Genomic DNA, 19,953 nt, shown 5'->3' on the forward strand with positions numbered 1-19,953 from the left:
AAACTGGATTCCCAGAAAATATCAACAGTTGATCAGACCCTTTGGTTAAGCATATTATCTTGACCAGTCATTAAAAATGCTTGCTATTTTCTGCTCACCAGGATAATTTAGCATGTTATAAAATGCAATAAGCAAGCATTATTTATGAGTACAATAAACACTAAGTCACTTCTTATGAATGTTTCAGCAGAAAGGAGAGATATAAAGGTTTAGCATAAGAAACCAATAGGTGAATATAAACTGTTTCCGATTTTCTTTGAAGATAGAAATGAAGGAAAGAGAAAGAGGCATCTACTCATATGATTCTATACTAAGTTTTAAAAGCTGTATTCATTTTAATGAAGACACATCATATAGAACTGAAACTGAAATTAATCACATATACTTGGTTAAGTTTAAAGTATTCTAGTCATTCCTCAAACATATATATATATATATACCTTTTGTCCGGGCCAGATAAAATTCAATGCAATTCTGGAAGAAAGTACCAGTTTGTTTTGTTTTGGTTTTTTGGTTTTTCTTTTTTTTTTCTTTTTTCTTTTTCTTTTTTGGTTTTCCGAGACAGGGTTTCTCTGTGGCTTTGGAGCCTGTTCTACAACTAGCTCTTGTAGACCAGGCTGGTCTCGAACTCACAGAGATCCGCCTGCCTCTGCCTCCCGAGTGCTGGGATTAAAGGTGTGCACCGCCATTGCCCGGCTGAAAGTACCAGTTTGGAATGGTTGCAATATTTGATGATAGGGTTAACCACTACAATCCCTTTCATCCTTTTTAGTGCACTGATTTAACTAGAAGCAAAAAGAAACAGATTAATCATGATTTTAGTGACTCCCAGTTGATAATAGACATCAGTTCATGTAGTGAGAACCAAGATAGATCTTCGTTTCATTGCTGAATATGTCTTTTCTCAGAGTTCTGAATGTAGGGTTCTGTATGTTTCATAGAATAACTTTCCCTTGATGCACAAAGTCCCCGTGGGAAGACTTGACCTCCTAGTCTATGTCCTATATCTCCCTTTGCCCTTTAGCTGGAGGGTTGCTATTATTCTGGTATTCTGGTGATTTCTACTGTCTCCTCATCATTCACCATAGTCCTTGATGGCCTGGGGTGGGAGGAACCAGAGATGAATCTATAATGTTTCAGTGGATCCATCTTCAATGACAGAGGCATACTCCTTTCCAACTTTCTTCAGGAGAAATAAAAAAGGAGAGGTTAATGTATCAACTTGCTTATTTCCTTCTGCAATAAAACTAGTCAAGTTAGAATTTTGTGAGTATGAGTCTATTGCTGTACATCATACACAGAATATGAAAAAAACATTTAAGGGTTAATGAGTTGACTGTAACAGATGAGTAAAATAAGCCAGTTCCATCTGTTGAGCTGAAGAAAATAAGTACTAATAGTGTGATGAATGTTTTGACAATGAAACCCTCTGATACCACTAGATGAGCCAACAATAAATTATCTATGTAATGGGAGAAGGTTGGACAATTTTTGTAATCACAAATTCTGTTTGTTTGACTAAATTCCATAGCTTTCCAGCTGGATAATGATTTCCTATACTTCCATAGTAATCTGCAAATGAAATTTGAAAATCCATAGAATTTTGTAACAATCTTAAAATCTGATTGCTATTTAAAGGTAGTATAATACAGCAAAGTATCAAAGTCATATAATTGTTAATATTGGGTCCTCCCTTGGCTACTAACTGAGCAAGAAGATTAAGGTAAGGGTAGTATTTTATGGCTGCTTTGGTGTAAATATACCCATTCCAAAGGTTTATCCTCTTGTGCTGTAATACCTGCAGGAGACAATTTAGTGGGGGAAAATAAGTAAGTTCAGAGGAAGTCAAGGATCCACATACTACACAAATGCTTCTTTTAGTCTGGAATCATGTCCCTAATTTGTGGTGTTGATGGAGGAGGGTCATTTTTCTATTTGATGCTTTCATTGGTTACTTAATAAAGAAACTGCTTGGCCTTTGATAGGACAGAAAATTAGGTAGATGGAGTAAACAGAACAGAATGCTTGGAGAAAGAAGCAGATTCAGTCAGTCGCCATGATTCTCCCACTCCAGACAGACGCAGGTTAAGATCTTTTCCGGTAAGCCAGCTCGAGGTGCTACACAGAATGTTAGAAATGGGTTAGATCAATATGTAAGAGCTAGCCAATAAGAGGTTAAAACTAGTGGGCCAAGCAGTGTTTAAAAGAATACAGTTTCCATGTAATTATTTCAGGTAAAGCTAGCCGGGTGGCAGGAAGCAGAGCTCCTTACTACATGGTGTCACTTGTTTACCACTCTAACTGGAGGCACAACCTGGGAGAATGGATCAAAGCAGCCAGGTAAAATAAAAGCATATGCAATAGACAGCTTAACCCACAGTGTCAGGCAATTTGTACTCTGAGGGCTAAGAAGAATCAATCACATGAGCAAGGTGTTCAATTGCAAGGAAATGTGGCAAAAAACCTGTTTTTCTGTAGAATAACAACAGCTGAGGTACACTCACTTCTATCTACCACGCCTGGGAGGAGCAGGATAGCACATTCCAAGAACAAGTCTGTGTTTTGAAAAAAAAAAAAAAACTTAGGTCATAAGACTCTTGTCTTTTTACTTTTTGGAGTTTTCTCACACACACTAGGATTCTAATAGGACTCCATTCTTGAAGTGTGTTCCAATAGTTGTCTAGTCTTAGTACCAATAAAATCTCCTTTACTGGGAGATCCATGAGGATTTGTAAGTTTTATGTTTAAAAATTTTACTACCCCATTAGGTGACTATTTTAAATATCTTCTCCCACACCTATTAGTAATAGTGAAAAGGAACTATTTTGAAATTATAACAGTTTTTTGTTTCCTAAAAAGTGATACTTAACAGAATTCTTCAATTTCAGCTCCCTTTTACAACAAAATTATGAATTCAGAGATATAGTAACAATATTTTAAAAATGAACAGAAATTATGGAGCCAGTGAATAAAATGACTGAACTGAAAGCATTAATTCAATGAGAAAGAATAATGAACTAACAAACAAACAAACAAAAAAACTAAATCCTTTTAAAGTATTCAATACGGTGAATAAAAGTAAAACAAAAGAAAATAGAAGTGGAAAGTTTCCTGGATTTACTGGAAAACTTCATGTAAAACAATGTATGTGTTTCTACAACACAACTTCTTTACCTAAGATTCAGTGAATATCACAGAAGAGGAGGTGGAGCAGGATGTATGCAGAGAGTGTGTGTTTTATATGAGAAATAAATTTTATTCATGAAATTCCAACAGCATGGCTGCCGGATCAAGACCCGAGTTGGCATATTGTAGTGGTTTGAATGATAGTGACTCCCTCACTTTTATATATTTGAATACTTGCCCCATTGCAAAACTTGTTTGGAGGAGGAGATTTTAGGAGAGTTTTATATTGACTTTGTTATGTGGTTATTAATAATCACTCTTTATACAGTTTTATAATGAAAAACAGCAAGTAGGGTAAAAAGAACTGCAAAACATAGTTTTCAAAGAAAAAAGAACACCAAGAAACTTAATGTTGGAAACAATACTTGTGTTGAAAGAGATAGGCCTAACTAGAAATGAAATAAAAAAAATGGGTACCCTCAGGCAAGATCCCTGCCCAGCTAAGCTTCCAATTTATTTATTTATTTATTTTTTAAAAGGCCCAGGAAATTTTATACTCCTAAAACATCAACAAAGCTCCTACAAATGTGATTCAAGGGTGTCACTGTTTACTCCACATTGGTAGTCAAACAAGGCAGTGACATCCACATGGTTATCACTTTAGAGCTATAAAGGATGTGTTAGTAAAGGCATTGTGGAAATTTCTTCCATAGTTAAGGAGGGTCTCTGAGACCAGGCATGTGTTGGGTGAGTCCCTGAATGGAATCCCTGAGAGGCTATTGTATGCACTTGTGAAAGTGAAGCCTGGATTGCACTGGAGACCCTGTGATTTCAGAGGCAACAGAGCTGTGGGATATCTGCTATGGAGATCTGTATACAGGGAGTCGAACTGTGTCAAGAGAGACAGTGTGCTGCTCTTTAAACCCTTTGACATCAGATGTGAAGTTACAGGGTTTGAAGATTGTTCTGTTGGTTGATGTCTTTTTTTTTTTGGTGCAGTATTTCCTCACTGTGCCTCAATTCCTCCATGTTGAAATGGATATATATATATATATATATATATATATATATATATATATAGCCATTGTACGTCAGAAGCATATAATTTGCTTTCTCATTTTGCAAAAAGTTGGACTTAAGAGTTGTATTGAATCTCAAAGAGCTTATGGACTTTAAACTGTGTTGAGACTGTGAAAGACTATGGGGACCATTGAAGTTGGATTAAATGCATTTTGATGTTATGATATTCATGGATGCCAGGGAATTGAATGTGGTGATTTGAGTAGAAATGGACTCCATAAGCTTATATGCTTGAATATTTAGTCCCCAGTTGGTAGGATTGAAAGCTTTAGAAGAAACTGTGGTCTTGTTGGAGGAGGTGTGTTAGTGAGAGCAGATTTTGAGATTTCTAAAGACCAAATGTTCTTCACCTTGTGATTGTGGACTAAGTTGTTCCTTTGCTCTACCATCATGGACTCTAACATTCTGAAACCACAAGTCAAATTCTAAGCCTCCTTTAAAAAGTTGATTTGACCATGGAATTTTATCACAGTAACAGAAAAGTGATCAGCACATATGCTAAGAAAGATGAGAAAAATCTCACAAGGCCACACCCTAGACCAATGGTTCTCAACATTTCTAATGCCGTGACTCAAACAGTTTCTCATGTTGTGGTGACCCCAACCAAAATATTATCTTGTTGTTACTTCTTAGCTGTAATTTTACTACTGCTATAAATCATCATATAAATATCTTAATACAGGACATCTGATATGCAATCTCCAAAGGTGTCACACCCACAGATTAAGAACCACTGCCAGAGATGAAGAGCTATAGTCAAGGAATCACAGCAAGAGAGGGAGAATTAGTCTTCCTTTGGGATGAGCCCATAATAGCAAGTGGTCAGCCCTAAAACCATAAACATATGAGAAAAAAGAATAAAGGACATTGTATATATTCATCCATGTATATCTACAGATATTACATATATCTAAGAATAATTAAAGGGTAAGGGGTAATGAATTTGAGAGGGAGTTAGAAGCAAATGTGTAACTAGAGGTTATTCTATCCTGCCCCATACTGAAGTCTCCTTTAAATAATCACTCAGAAGTTTAATATTAGTTATAAATGTTTTACTGATAACTCAGACTTATCACTAACCAGCTCTTACATTTAAACAAACCCATTTTTATCAATCTACATTTTGCCATGTGGCTTTGTGGCTTTACCTGTTCCCTAGTATATCTTGTTTCCCAGACAGCTGGCTTGCATCTCTCACGATTCCACCTGTCTCTCTCCCTGTATCTCTGTTTAGCTTTCCTGCCCAGCCTTATTATGCTGGGCTATAGGCCAAATCAGCTTTCATTTTCAACCAATGAGAGCAACACATATTCACAGCACACAGTAGGATTACCCCATAGCACAAATAGGAGGAGTTGGGAAAAGGAAAGGGAAGGGGGAAATCATGCAAATGCAATACTCATATACAAAATTCTCAAGTAAAACCAATTCACAAAAACCAACAAATGAACTAACTAAACAATTATAAAAGAAGATCATGAAGTTGGCAGGGTTATGTGATGCAGAGTACTAGTGGGAGTTGGATGTGGGGAGTGAGGCTTGTATATGGTCTGGATACTTTGCATACATGTATGAATTTTTTCTTTTTTTATGTTTTTTTGAAACATGGTTTTGAAATGCCAGCTTTCTGAGCCATGCTGCTAGAGTGAACTCTGATGAGGTCTGGCGATCAAGCATTTAAATGGGTTTTGTGAGCAGAGTGCTACAGCTACTTAATGGCTCGACATAGACCTACTGAATACTTGCAACTTGGGCAGTGTGTATGGCTCAAAGGCAGTGAACAGACCACCTCCACCATGTTGGACTGGATGGAACAAGCAGGGAGGCTGTATATACCCTAGTAATGGCACAGCTTAAATTTTTAAGATGTGCTTAGCATTTTAAGAAGTGCTCCTGGACAATAAAGAATTATAGATACACAATAGGGCCCATTCAAACATAAAATACCTCTAAATGGGGCACAGTGTGTTAAAAAAAAGTGTATGTAGGCTTTGGAGAGGGAAGAAAAAGAGTATAGTCATAAAAGGAAGTAAAAAAATGAAACAAAGTCTTTAAAGAGACAGAGTACTAACAGTCATATATTAAAGGAGTAATAAAAATAAATCACATAAAGATCCATTACACACAAAGAGTCTGGATTATGAATATTATTGTGTCTTTGAATTTTTGACTGTGAAGGAGCTGAGTACAGAGAGACATTTTATTGTATGGATTGCTAAGCTAAAACTAGCATGTATATTATAATGGTATCTTGACTTCAGAATTTGGGTCTAAGGATATGTTGCTTTGGAAAAGACGTTCTTCTTTTGTTTCCACAGAGCATGATAACCCGTGGAATCCTTCCAGACTAATGGGGTTTGAAGGATCAAGACCTTCTGAGAGGTCACATTGAACACCCCTCAAAAATTACTTTGTCCAACTGCTGACTTTGATAAACCTAGTACACAGGATACATTATGAAAGACCTAATTAATAGTGCTCTCTATCAGCAGGAAGTACTCTAGAGTACAACACCCAAATTCCCAGTTATTGTTTATAAATGTTTATTTATATTTAAAGGGGGTTACGCTATAGAAATGTATACTTTGCATTGGTATAGATCTTGGTTTATTGATATAACTTTTAGGTTAATTTTGTTATATGAATATATCTGCTCTTGATTAACATTTGTGATTGTGTAATTCATTTAAAAATGTAATATATAATTAAGAAATATAGGTTACTAGATAATCATCTGTAATAGTCAAGCTTGCAGTCATGTTAGTTAGATTTTCTAGATATACAGAGATGTATTTCAGATGGATAGGGATTCTTCAAATCTTTCAAAGACTATAGAATATGGTATTTAAAATGTTTTAAGACTTTTCATGGCATGAGACATATTTGCTTTTGGAAGCACCAATTACTTCAAGAGGATGATGGGCATTGAAGAGGCTACTTATCAAGTTTGCTAGCCATTTGGGCAAAAAAAAACTGCCCTTGCCTGAACTGCTTGATGAACTGGACATGCAGGACCTGCATAGAAATGACTGCTGAACTTGCCTAAAGGTGGACAACCTTTCAGGGTTCTTGCTTCATGAAAGAGTCTGCTTAACATTCCTCAGGACACAGAAGAAAGGGACTGACAAACTGCCAATATAAACAGAACTGTCTTTGAAATTTCCTGCTTCATGGGAAAGTCTGCTAGATACTGTAGGCCTGTAGGCTGAAGATGGATGCTCCAATGTTACAGAAGAACTTTGGGTGACTGTCAAGGCAGTGAGATGTCTCTATCAATTCTAGAGTTTTGGAAGTTGCTTACAATGCACTTCCTGTTTACCTAGGTAATATATCCTTCTGGAGTCTTTGATGGAGTTGAAGAATTTATACTTATAATTATAGTTTTCCTTAGTTATAATAAAAGATAACGTAGATATAAATATTATAACTATAATTCTTGCTTGAACCTGTTTTGTTATATGTAATTTTACTATGTTAATGTTAAAAACCTTACTTTTTTATTTAAACAGTAAAGGGTAGGTGATGTGGGATTCCCCTCTGTATGCTGTAGATACTATTGGTTAATAAAAGACTGATTTGAGCCCATAGCAGAGCAGGGCAGAAAGAGCTAGGTGGGGAAAACTAAAGGGAATGCTGGGAGAAAGAAGGGCAGAGTCAGAGAGAAGCTATGTAGCCCCACCAGAGCCAGATGGAAATTTACCCAGTAAGCCACTGCCATGTGGCAATACACAGATAAATGGAAATTGGTTAAATTAGTATGTAAGAGTTAGCTGTAATATGGAGGAGTGGGCCATTTCCTGCCCGCCTGGCTCCTGGTCGCCCTGCTAGCTTAACCCTCAAAATAACCACATGGAAATTGTTTAATTAAATTACTGCCTGGCCCATTAGCTCTATCTTCTTATTGGCTAACTCTCACATATTGATTAACCCATTTCTATTAAATCTGTGTATCACTACGTGCTTGTGGCTTACCAGCAAGATTCTAACCTACATCTGCCTCAGGCAGGAGATTCATGGTGGCTGCTTTTCTCGGCTTTCTTCATCCCAGAATTCTGTTCTATCTAGTCCGCCCACCTAAGTACTTGGCCCTATCAAAAGGCCAAGACAGTTTCTTTATTCAACCAATGAAAGCAACACAAACACAGAAGGACCTCCTATACCATTAGTCAATAAGAAGCTAGAGCTAATGGGCCAAACTGATTTAATTAATGCAGTTTCTGTTTGATTATTTCAAGGCTGAGCAGCTGAAGACCAACAAGCGGCTCTCTCCTACTACAGATATTTTACATAAGACTCATGATAGTCATGAAAATTTATAGTACATTCAAGAAATAAAATTAGAAACAAATTAAAATACACCCCCCTTCAAAAAGTCACATAGGAAGACAATAAAGGAAGAAGAAAGCAGTGAACAAACTGTAAAACTGGGGGAAAATGCAGTTTTTAGTTAAAATTTATGCAGTAGTAGTATAATTTTAAAAATACATATGTACATATGTTATACCTACAGAAGACAGTTCATATTGTCTTTAAGAATATACATGGGCTTGAAATAAAAGGATGGTCAGAAATATTGCATGTAAATTTTAAGCAAAACAGCAAGAATGATTAAACTGAGATTGGAAAAAAATAGATTTTTAAGTTTCCAATAGTCACAGGAAAACTAGTAAGTCATAATGTAAAAATAAAAGGGAAATTTCATGAAGAAAGTAAGATAATTATTGTTTGACTGTCGTGCTTGAGATTTGTTGTTGCTATTGTTGTTGTTTGTCAACTTGATATAAGCTAGAGTTATCTGGGAAGAGATACCTCATTTGGGAAAGTGCTTCCATCCTGATTGCCTATAAGCAATTCAGTTGGCCATTTTCTACATTAAATGATTGATGTGGGAAGGCCCATCCATCTCACTGTGAAATTCCACCCCTAGGCTATGGTGCTGAGTGGTAAAAGAAAGCAGTCTGAGGAAGCCAGAAATCAGTGTTTCTCCATGGGTGCTGCTTAAGTTCGTGCCCCAACTTACTCTGATGAGGGACTGTGATATAGAACTATGGAATAAAAGAAACCCTTTCCCCTCCCAGTTGCTTTTGGTAATGGTATTTTATTATAGCAACAGAAACACTAAGATACTGAACATAACAGGATTAAACTAGAAATCAACAACAGGAGGGAATCTGGAAAACTCACAAACACATATAAATTAACTGAACATAAAGTTTTAAGTAGAATTACAAACACAAATTGGGCATGGGAAATGGGATGATAGTATATAAAAATTATAAAAATGTATGAGACCTATTCAAACCATCTCTAATAAAGCAAGTTTACCAGCACTAATTTTCTACATTAGGAAAAGAGAATCAAGTTTGGTGATGTAAACCTGTAATCCTAAAACTCTGGAATCTGAAGTAGGAGAAACATGAATGTAGGGTCAGCCTAAGATATATTGTGAGCTTTTGCTTCCAAATAATTAAAAAAGAGTATTAGAGAGAAAGAGAGAGAGGCAGAGAGATAGATGGCAGAGAGACAGAGAGACAGACAAAGACAGAGAAGACAGAAATCTTAAGGTCAATTAATGTGTCATATCATAATTGAATTGTGAATAAAAGTCACATGATAATTTTATTACATACTGCAAAGACATTTGAGAGTAATATTCTTTCATGATGAAAACTTTTTTTTTCTGCAGAGTGAGTCATTGTGGGTTTCTATGTTAATTACTATCTACTATTCAAAGCGTCTCTAATGCAGATTGAAAGATAGACAGCATGGCTCGAGCTATTCTAGTATCTGACAAAAATACACTTAAAACAAAAAGTAGTCAGAAGAGATAGGGAAGCACATTTCATAATTGTCAAAGGAAACATCCATCACAGGATACTGCAATTCAAAACATGTATATGTCAATAATAGTGACACTTAATTTCATAAGAGAAACAGCTCTAAAGCACAGGCTGGTAAAAAAGAGTGATAGTGCATGACTTAAACACTCCACTCTCACCAAAAATAGTCATTCAGCAAAAAAACTAAATAAAGGAACTCTGGAATTAAATGACATCATAAATCAAATGGATCTAGTAGATATTTACACAACACTCCATTCAAACACTTAAGAAATCACTTTATTCTCAAAAGTCCATGGAACTTTCTCCAAAATAGATGACACATAAGGACAGAAAACAAATTTAGGAAAACTGAGACAATATACTGAATTCTATCAGGCTACAATGAAATAAAGCTGGATATCAATAATAATAAAAATAACAGAAAGTACACAATTTCATGGAAACAAAACAACACACAACAGAATAAAATTAGGCCAAGAGAGAAACTACGAAGTAAAATTAAAAGTTCCTAGAATTAAATAACAATGAAAAAAAAACCACAATACTCCAAAATCTATGGGGCACAATGAAGTCAATCCTAAGAGGAAAGTTTCCAACAGTGTCTACATCATAAGATGGGAAGGAGTTCAAATCAATAACTTAATGATACACCCAAAGGCCTTAAAAAACAAGAACAATACCCAAATAGAATCAACAGGAAGACACAAACCAAAATCACAGCTGAAATTAATGAAGTAGAAACAAACAAAAAACACAAAGAATAAATGGAATGAAAAATTCTTTTAAAAAGTTAAGATCTTTTAATCAAACTGACCCAAAAAAGGAGGACCCAAATAATCAGATATGAAAAATGAAAACACCATAGGCACTGAAGAAATTCAGAGAATCATAATACATAATTTAAAAATCCACTATCTGCTAAACTGGAAAATCTATAAAGGTGCTGATATAAAATTCTGCTAAAAGAAGCTTAGGACTAAATAGACACAGGCAGAATTCTACCATATCTTCAAAGAGCTACACCAATATTTATCATATCATCCCATAAAATAGAAAAGAAAGGGAATTTGCAATTTCCTTTCAAGAAGTCGTTATCATTCTGATTTCAAAACCAGGCAAAGATCTAACAAAAGTACGTAAGTATGGGTCACCCTCTCTAATGAACATAAACACAAAAATTCTCGAGAAAATACTTGCAAACAAAATCATGAACACATCAAAAAGTTAACCGCTATGATCAAACCAGCCTTATACCAGATATGTAGGGATGAGTCAACATACATAAGTCAATAAATGTAATCTACCACATAAACAAACTCAAGGACACATACCACATGATAATCTCCTGATATACAAAAAAAAATCTTTTGACAAAATTTAACCTCCTTTTATGGTAAACATTCTCAAGATTCTAGGAAGCCCTCAGTTTGTGAAAATCTCAGAGGCTGTAAGAGGATTTAGTACGAAGTGATTTCTTTGAGATGGACCCTCAATCAAGAGGAGGCCCACTTTGTCACTTCCCATAGCTTCAAGGACTGTACTACCTTTAGTAGGTGACTAGAGGAGGTTAATTATTTTAGACTAACAACAATGAGCAAGTCAGGTAAACAGGAAACACTTTTCAACAAATTCTTAGTTCCTGCAGCAAGAGATGAATGTGGGTCTGTAGCTAGAAGGCAACCTCAGACTCTGAGGGTTAACTATGACAAACTGATAGTCTAAATCAAAGTTCATAGCCACCTGTCTGTTGTTCACTGCTGGAAGGAAGAGACCTCTAAACTCAGGTCAACCCAGTTACTCAACTTCCACAGTTTCCTTTTTCCCACAGGGTATTTAATGCTTAGCAGGATATCAATACTATGTCTCACCTCCTATGCCCAATACACTAGGGAAACAATCCTTGGCTTGGATCTTAGCTACACCAGGGTGTGCAAACTTAAGAGAGCCAGGACATGCTACTCCCACAGAAAGCTCAGCTCAGTGTAGTCTCATGACGCTCCTGATATGCCGAAAAAAAAGAGAAAGAGGGGAAGAGATAGGGAGAGAGAAGTGCCCAAAGGGAATACAGCCCTATAAGACCTCTGATGTTTGCCTTGCCTGACCTCTTAGCCTAAGTGATAGGAAAATAAAATAATTCTGCTTCAACTGGTAATGAGCTTCATCTGTCACACTCCAAGATTATAAGGTCCAGAAAGAAACCACATCAGTACTTTGCCTTTTTTCCAATCTTAATTTTATATATAATATATATTAGTTTTTTTATTATTTATTTCTTTTCTCATGTTTATCTAAGTCCAGTAATGTGATTTGCTTACTACACAATCATATTTTTATCTCTTGCTTTTCTTTCCCTTTAGATAACATTTTAATACATTCTTCATCTTTGCTTGTCTTTCTTTTTTCTATCTTCTTTAGTTGTCCCCTTCCTTTACTTCACTTAATTTTATTTTAGCTTCATTCTAAATAATTTTAAATTCCTAGCTGATTCTAAATTCTTATGATCATTTTCTATTGGAAGGTTACTGATGGTATAGTATTTGGACTTTAGTTGATTTTAAGTGCATATCTGGATTTTCTTGGTGTAGCTGTTAGGACAGTTTCTATTTTTCTTGTTTGAGTGCTACTAGATACTGAGTTGTCATGAGCAGGCTGCTCACTGAGATCCCAAAATAAAAATTGGGAGATATGTCCATATTGAAAGATGTGTAAATTGTAACATAGACACACAAGAACTGTGGAAAAAGAAGGTAACATGATGCTTCCAAATGATTGTAACTCCTCAGTTACCAAATCCAAAGGTATGGAAATGGTTGAAAAGTATATTCAAAAAGTTTTGTCCAAATAGTATAAAACTTCAAAGGGGATACAAACAAACAAGTAAATACATTAGTGAAATAATTTGGAATCTGGTTAAGAAATTCAGAACTACTGAAGCAAAAATGTTATCTATATGGATTAGAAATTCAAAAAGGAATTTGAGATTTTGAAAAAGTAAAAAACTTTCCAAATGAAATATCAACAAACAAGGCAATGTAGAAAGCATTATCAATAGACTATCTGAAGCAAAAGAAAAAAAAAACATATCAAGGATAGAGCCAATGTAATTTTACATTTGTATATGAACAAAGAAACAAATACTAAATACTAAATGTTGGTGTAGACAGCAGTAATCAAAACAATTGCAAAAATAATCCAGGCATTAAAAATGTAGTAACCCCGCCAAAGAAAACATAAAACACCTGAAAATATAAACTATGTCATTAATAACATTAGAAAAGTGATAGTCTAACATAATAAAGATTGATTGGAAAGCTATTAATGTTAAAAGTATTCATAAATAATAATAAAAAGCAAGGTGTATTTGCAATGGAAGTGAAAGAGAAGAAGCAAGACAAGAGAGAAGCTGTATGTAGTGACTATATTAGAAATAACTGCAAGGGGTGGAATTTTCTGCTAAATTGGTGGACTTAAAGCAACTAATTAAAAGGAGTCAGTACCAGAAAAAAGTGAGACAGGAATGAATCTCTTGAAATCCATGTATGGAACAAAATAATAGGATAAATGAAAATTATAGTGAAAAAGGAGGGGCAATACATCAAAAAGGAGTGATCCAAATGAAACACAGCTAGCTCTATCATGGCTCTCCAGGACGGGGGTGTGAAAAGCAGAAGTCTTTTCCAAAAGATAAGGTAGGTTTTCTCACTGAGAATGCTGGAAGTTCTACTTTCAGAAGTCCAGTTTTGGTGAGAGTGACTTTTGTGATCAGCAGCAGAGAGGAATTCCCTCTTATACTGTGTAAGACATGGAGGACAGTGGACAGGTGACATTTTGAGAGGGATCTATTGCTCAAAGCAGAGCTATCCTTGGAGCTGAGAAGTAAGTACAACCACAAATCAAAGAGATTGAATTTAACTTGGCACAGCTTCAGAGTGAGTAAGAAACAGTCCTGGGAGCAGTAGAGAGTGGGAGAGCCAGACATTGACAAGCTAAAAAGTGCAGGCTGCAGTATTCTTTATTTAGGCAGTGAAATGCATATCCCTGAATTTTAGGGAGCAGATCTCATCAACTGAGAATAACACTGGAATTTGGTAGCCCCTGCCTGAGGTCAGCAGGTGGAATGATCGCTGGAGTCATTTATCTGCCTTTCACTGCTGTAGAGTCTGAGAACTCTGAAGTATATCTATCACAGAGGCTGATTAATACTCAGAAGTTCTTGAAAGTACAAAGGCAGAGCCTTGATCTGACAGACCTCAGCACTGAACTGTGCTTGGTTCCCACATTCCAAAAGTATTTTAGAGATATCCCCAGCTAGAACTTCAGTCACCCCAGGGAATATTATCTGGGGAAACGTGGGAGGGAGAGAGAAGCTGTCCAATTCATAGATAGCAAATCTAGTGTGGCCAGAAAAGGCCCAGGTACACTAAAAAAGGAATTTATTAATGTGGCAAATAACCAGAGAAGACATTAAATGCTTGTTTAATACAGGGTAAATAGCAACATAGCTAATAGGAAAGAGAAGATTCCACAAGTTTAGTTGACCAGTCCTCATCCCCATTCATATTACCAGCAGTCAAATTTTGAGGATGTAGAAAGAAACTGATTCAACACCTCATTTTTTCTTTCTTTCAACTTATTCTTTTCCTTTATTCGGCTTATGGTCCTGTGCTTCCTTTAGGTATGAATATAAGCATGCATGTGTATATGTATGTATGGGTATGTGTGTGTGCATGTATGTATGTATGTTTCAGTACTGTGAATTGAATCTACAGTTTCATAGATATTTATTTCAAATTCCAAAGAATTACAAAAAAAGAAAAACCTGAGTGTATTGGTGCATGTCTGTAACTCAACACTGGGAAGTAGATATGGCCCATTGGTCATCCCACTTTGCCAAATAAATTGAATTCCATGTAGTTGGGATTTTTTTTTTTACTCTTTGGGGGCCTACCACCCAGCTCCCAAATAAACATATGGAGACTTCTTCTTACTTATGAATGCTCAGTCTTTCCTTAGCTTGGTTTTTCTAAATTAAATTATTCTGTTTCTCTTTAGCTACATTTTGCCACTGGACTTTTTGCCTTTCTTTATTCTATATATCTTTCTTTCTTTCCTTCTTACTCTGTTGCTGGCTGTGTGACTGTGTGGCTGGCCCCTGATGTCCCCTCCTCCTTTTCTTGCTCCTTACCCTCCCGCTTCATGTAGATTTTTTCTCCTATTTATTCTTTCTGCCTGTCACTCATACTTATCCCTCTTCCGCCCAGCTGTTATTGGCTATTTGTCTCTTTATTAGATTAACCAGATATTTTAGGAAGGCAAAGTAACACAGCTTCACAGAGTTAAACAAACACAATATAAAAGAATGCAACATATCTGCATCATTAAACAAATATTTCACAGAATAAATGAATGTAACACATCTAGAAAATAGTTCTCGGAAAGACCCTGTCTCAAAAAATAAGGTATAAAGAAATTGAAGAAGATAGCTGACCTCAGTTTTTGGCCTCGACATATACACATCACAAATACATGTACCAAACATATAAAATAAACATGACAACATGAATCATCTATAAGATAACTTTCCAATTATCACAATTATCAAAGCTAACAATATGTATGAAGATATCATGCTGGATAAATAATTCAAAAGATGCTAATGGTGATGTTTCACATCTTTAGCCCTAGCACTCAGGGAAGAAGCAGGGCAGGTGGATCTCTGTGACTTTGAAGTCAGCCTGGTCTACAGAGTGAGTCTCAGGACAGCAAATTTGTAGGATAATGTTCTTGTACTTTGTAAAGATTTGTCACTTGTATTGGCTTAATAAAATGCTGATAGGCCAGTAGCCATGAAAGAAGTATAGGCAGGACAACCAGACTAGGAGAATTCTGGGAAGAGAACATGGTGTGGGAGAATTGTCTGTATTCTGTCAATCATGTATTTTAATAAAATGCTGATTGGTCAGGCAGTAATTATAGGCGGGTCAACCAGACAGGAAGTAGAGGCAGAACGATGAGAACAGGCGAATGCTGCAAAGGAGGAAGCCCATTCCTCCCATCCAGCCCAGACCACCAAAGAAGCACCATGTGACCTGCCCAGCTGAGAAAGGTAACAAGCCATGTGGTTAGCATAGATAAGAATAATGGGTTAATATAAGCTACAAGAGCTAATAAGACAGAGCTAATGGGCCAATCAGTTTTATAATCTTATGGAGACCTCTGTGTGATTTTCTTTGGGGTTTACCGGCTGTAGGGTACCAGGCAGGACATTAACCCCAACAAGCAGGCCCCTTCATTGTTACAAGAAAAGACAGGGAGTCACCAGCCAGACACAGAGGAAGCAAGATGAGAATGCCTCACTGTGTAGTAATAGGAGCGGCGGGGCTGTGTCCCCAGCACCCCAGCTGCCTGCTAGCTTATGCCCCAAAATAATTACATGGACACTGTATTCTTTTAAACACTGCTTGGCCCATTATATCTAGCCTCTTTTCAGCTAACTCTCGCACCTGGACTAGCCCATTTTTAATAATGTTTGTAGCACCCCAAGGTGCGCTTACCGGGAACTATTCTAGCCTAAGTCCATCCTGGGTCAGAGTTCAATCGTGTCTGCCTCAGAGAGCAGAGCTATCACGTCTTCCCGGGAGAGGGGAGCATGGCGTCTCTGAGCTCACTTCCTCTTCCTCCCAGCATTCTGTTCTGTTTACTCCTCCCACCTATGTTTTAACCTATGAGGGCCAGCCAAGCAGTTTCTTTATTTTTTAACCAATGACCTTCCTCCATCATTTCCCCTTTTTCTGTTTAAACAAAAAAGGAAGGCTTTAACTTTAACATAGCAAAATTACATATAACAAAACAGTTATCAAGTAAAAATTACAATAATCTTTATCATAACTAAGGAAAACTATAACTATAACTAACTATTCTTTAACTCCATCAAAGACTCCAGAAAGATACAATATTACATAAGCAAACAAGAAATAAGCAACTTTCAAACTCTAGAAATGACAGAGACATCTCACTGCCTGGACATTCACCCAAAGTTTCTCTGTACCATTGGGGCATCCATCTTCAGCCTACAGGCCCATAGTTTCCAGCAGACATTTCCACAAAGCAGGAAATTTCAAAGGCAGTCACTATCTGCTTGTCCTGAAGAATGTCTTGCAGACTCTTTCATGAATCAGGAACCCCAAAAGGTCATCTCACCTTTAGGCAAGTTCAGTAGTCCTCTCTCTGAGGGTTCTCTGTGTCCAGTTTATGCAATAGTCCAGGCAAGAGCAGTTTCTTGCCCAAATGGCTATCAAACGCCATAAGAATCCTCTTCAATGCCCATCTTCTTCTTGAAGTAGATTGGTGCTGCCAGGATCAGAGTGTCTCATTGTCATGAAAAACCTTAAGTTATTAAAACATTTAAAATGCCATATTCTATAATCTTTGAAAGATATAAATAATGCCTATCTAAAATATATCTATGAACATCTAGAAAATCTGAACTAACATGACTACAAACTTGACTATTATGATTATCTATTAACAACCTATATACATTACATTTTTACATAAACTACACAATCACAATACCTTAATCAAGAGCAGAAATACATATACATATAACAAAATTGACCTTAAATTTATATCACTAAATCAAAACCCATATCAATGCAAATTATTCATACCTATATCATATCCCCCTTTAAATGTAAAAGAACATTTATAAACCATATTTGGGAACATGGGCGCAATTTTTTCTCTCCAGACTGCTTCCTGCTGAATGGGCACGTTGTTAATTAGGTCTTTCATGGTATAACCTGTGTGCTAGTTTCATCTCAGTTGGCAGTTGAGCGAAACAATTTTCTGAAGATGTTTACAGCAACCCTTCAGGAGGGCGTGGTCCATCATACCATATTTGGATAGAAGAAATCCACAGACTCTCACCCTCTGTGAAAACAAAATAAGAAACTCCTTTCCAAAGCATCATGTCCTTAGATCCAAATTTCAAAGTCAAGGCATTTTTAAAATATCTATGTTGGATTAGTTCAGCAGCATTTATAAACAAATATCTTTTAGCAGCTGTTACTCCTTCCTCAGCATTTAAACAATTTAAAGAGAGTATAATAGCATATAGTATCAAAATTCTGTTTATTTTTCATCTTTGTGCGCTTTATTTTAACCTCTATTTTGTTTATTTTTACTTTTATTTTTTGCCTTTTGAGACAGGTTCTCTGTATCTTTGACCTGGAATAACTCTGTAGACCAGGCTTTCCTTGACCTCCCAGACATCTGCCTGTCTCTGCCTCCCAGGCATTGGGATTAAAGGTGTTTGCTACCACACCTTGAACTCACAGAGATCTGTTTGTCTCTGCTTTCTAGGCACTGGGATTAAAGGCATGTGCTACCACACCTTGAAGTCACAGAGGTCAATCTCCCTCTGCCTCCCAAGTGTTGGGATTAAAGGTGTGTACTACCACACCAACTACCCTCTTTCTTCCTTTTTTTTTTACTTTTAAGAACTTTTAACTTTTAGCTTGCATATATTTTTAACACACTGTAAACCATTTAGAAATTTTCTTTATCTTTGAACCTCTCTTTACTGTATATCTCTCTTTTTCTGACCACATGAGTCTTTGATTTACCAAGCAATCTCAGTAGGACTAAAGCCGTGGCTTTGCCGGCTAGATGTAGCCCATTCCTTAGCTTTCTGCCATTCCAACCTTGTGGCTGAGGTACCAGCCAGAGCCGCATTCAGCATTCAGTGCCATAAGTCTACAGTGTTTCAAGGTCCTTGCCATCAAACAAGCTGCAACAGACAACACTCAAGTCCTCTCTCTGTAGCTGGCCCTCCTGCCTCAAACAGTCAGAGTTTGCCCTGGCAGGCTGGCCCAGAAAGCCAGCACTTTAAAACAACATGGGTTTTTTTCTGCTACTGCTGAAAACAAACAAGCATTCAGTCGGCTTTTATCAACACCATTTAAGTGTTTCGTGGCAGGACCTCTTAAAAGAGCAGCAAGGTTTGCAGCTAAAGCTGAGTCAGGAAGCCTCTCTTAGATGAGAGCACTTGCTTGCCTCTAGCAAGCAGAGTAGCCCCAAGAGAGTGCTGCAACCAAGAAACCATACAAAAAGCTGTCATTTTGTTCTAGAATTACTTTCCAAGCTGTCTCAGGCTTTATGTGGAAGCAGTTGTCCACGTGTGCACCATTCTGTAGTAATAGGAGTAGCGGGGCTGTGTCCCCAGCACCCCAGCTGCCTGCTAGCTTATGCCCCAAAATAATTACATGGACACTGTATTCTTTTAAACACTGCTTGGCCCATTATATCTAGCCTCTTCTCAGCTAACTCTCGCACCTGGACTAGCTCATTTCTAATAATGTTTGTAGCACCCCAAGGTGTGATTACCGGGAAAGATTCTAGCCTAAGTCCATCCTGGGTCAGAGTTCAATCGTGTCTGCCTCAGAGAACAGAGCTATCACGTCTGCCTTGGAGAGGGGAGCATGGCGTCTCTGAGATCACTTCTTCTTCCTCCCAGCATTCTGTTCTGTTTACTTTTCCCACCTATGTTTTAATTTATGAGGGCCAGCCAAGCAGTTTCTTTATTTTTTAAACAATGACTACAATAACTCAGGCATCTAGCAACCCTTCACCAGCACAACTCAAAGAAGGGAGACTCACAAACTCTACTACCAAAAACAATAAGAATAACCGGAATAAACAACCACTGGCCATTAATATCACTTAATATTAATGGTCTCAATTCACCTATAAAAAGGCACAGGCTAAGAGATTGGATACGAAAACAGGATCCAACATTCTGCTGTTTGCAAGAAACACATCTCAACCACAAAGACAGGCATCTACTCAGAGTAAAAGGTTGGGAAAAGGTCTTTCAAGCAAATGGTCCTAAGAAAAAAGCAGG

General features: G+C 36.9%; 1 long non-coding RNA gene across 1 annotated transcript in view; it reads right to left on the reverse strand.

The window, feature by feature from the left end:
* Window positions 1-526: 526 nt before the first annotated feature.
* LOC126492521 (uncharacterized) overlaps window positions 527-19,953 on the reverse strand; it is a 51,359-nt gene continuing 31,932 nt past the window's right edge. Inside the window, exon 3 of the long non-coding RNA XR_007589619.1 lies at window positions 527-1,183. This is a non-coding gene — a long non-coding RNA (uncharacterized lncRNA). The remainder of the gene's footprint in view (window positions 1,184-19,953) is intronic.

This window comes from Alexandromys fortis, unplaced genomic scaffold (genome assembly GCF_014885135.2).
Source record: "Alexandromys fortis isolate MF-2015 unplaced genomic scaffold, M_Fortis_MF-2015_v1.1 scaffold_251, whole genome shotgun sequence".
Classification (NCBI taxonomy): Eukaryota; Metazoa; Chordata; class Mammalia; order Rodentia; family Cricetidae; genus Alexandromys; species Alexandromys fortis.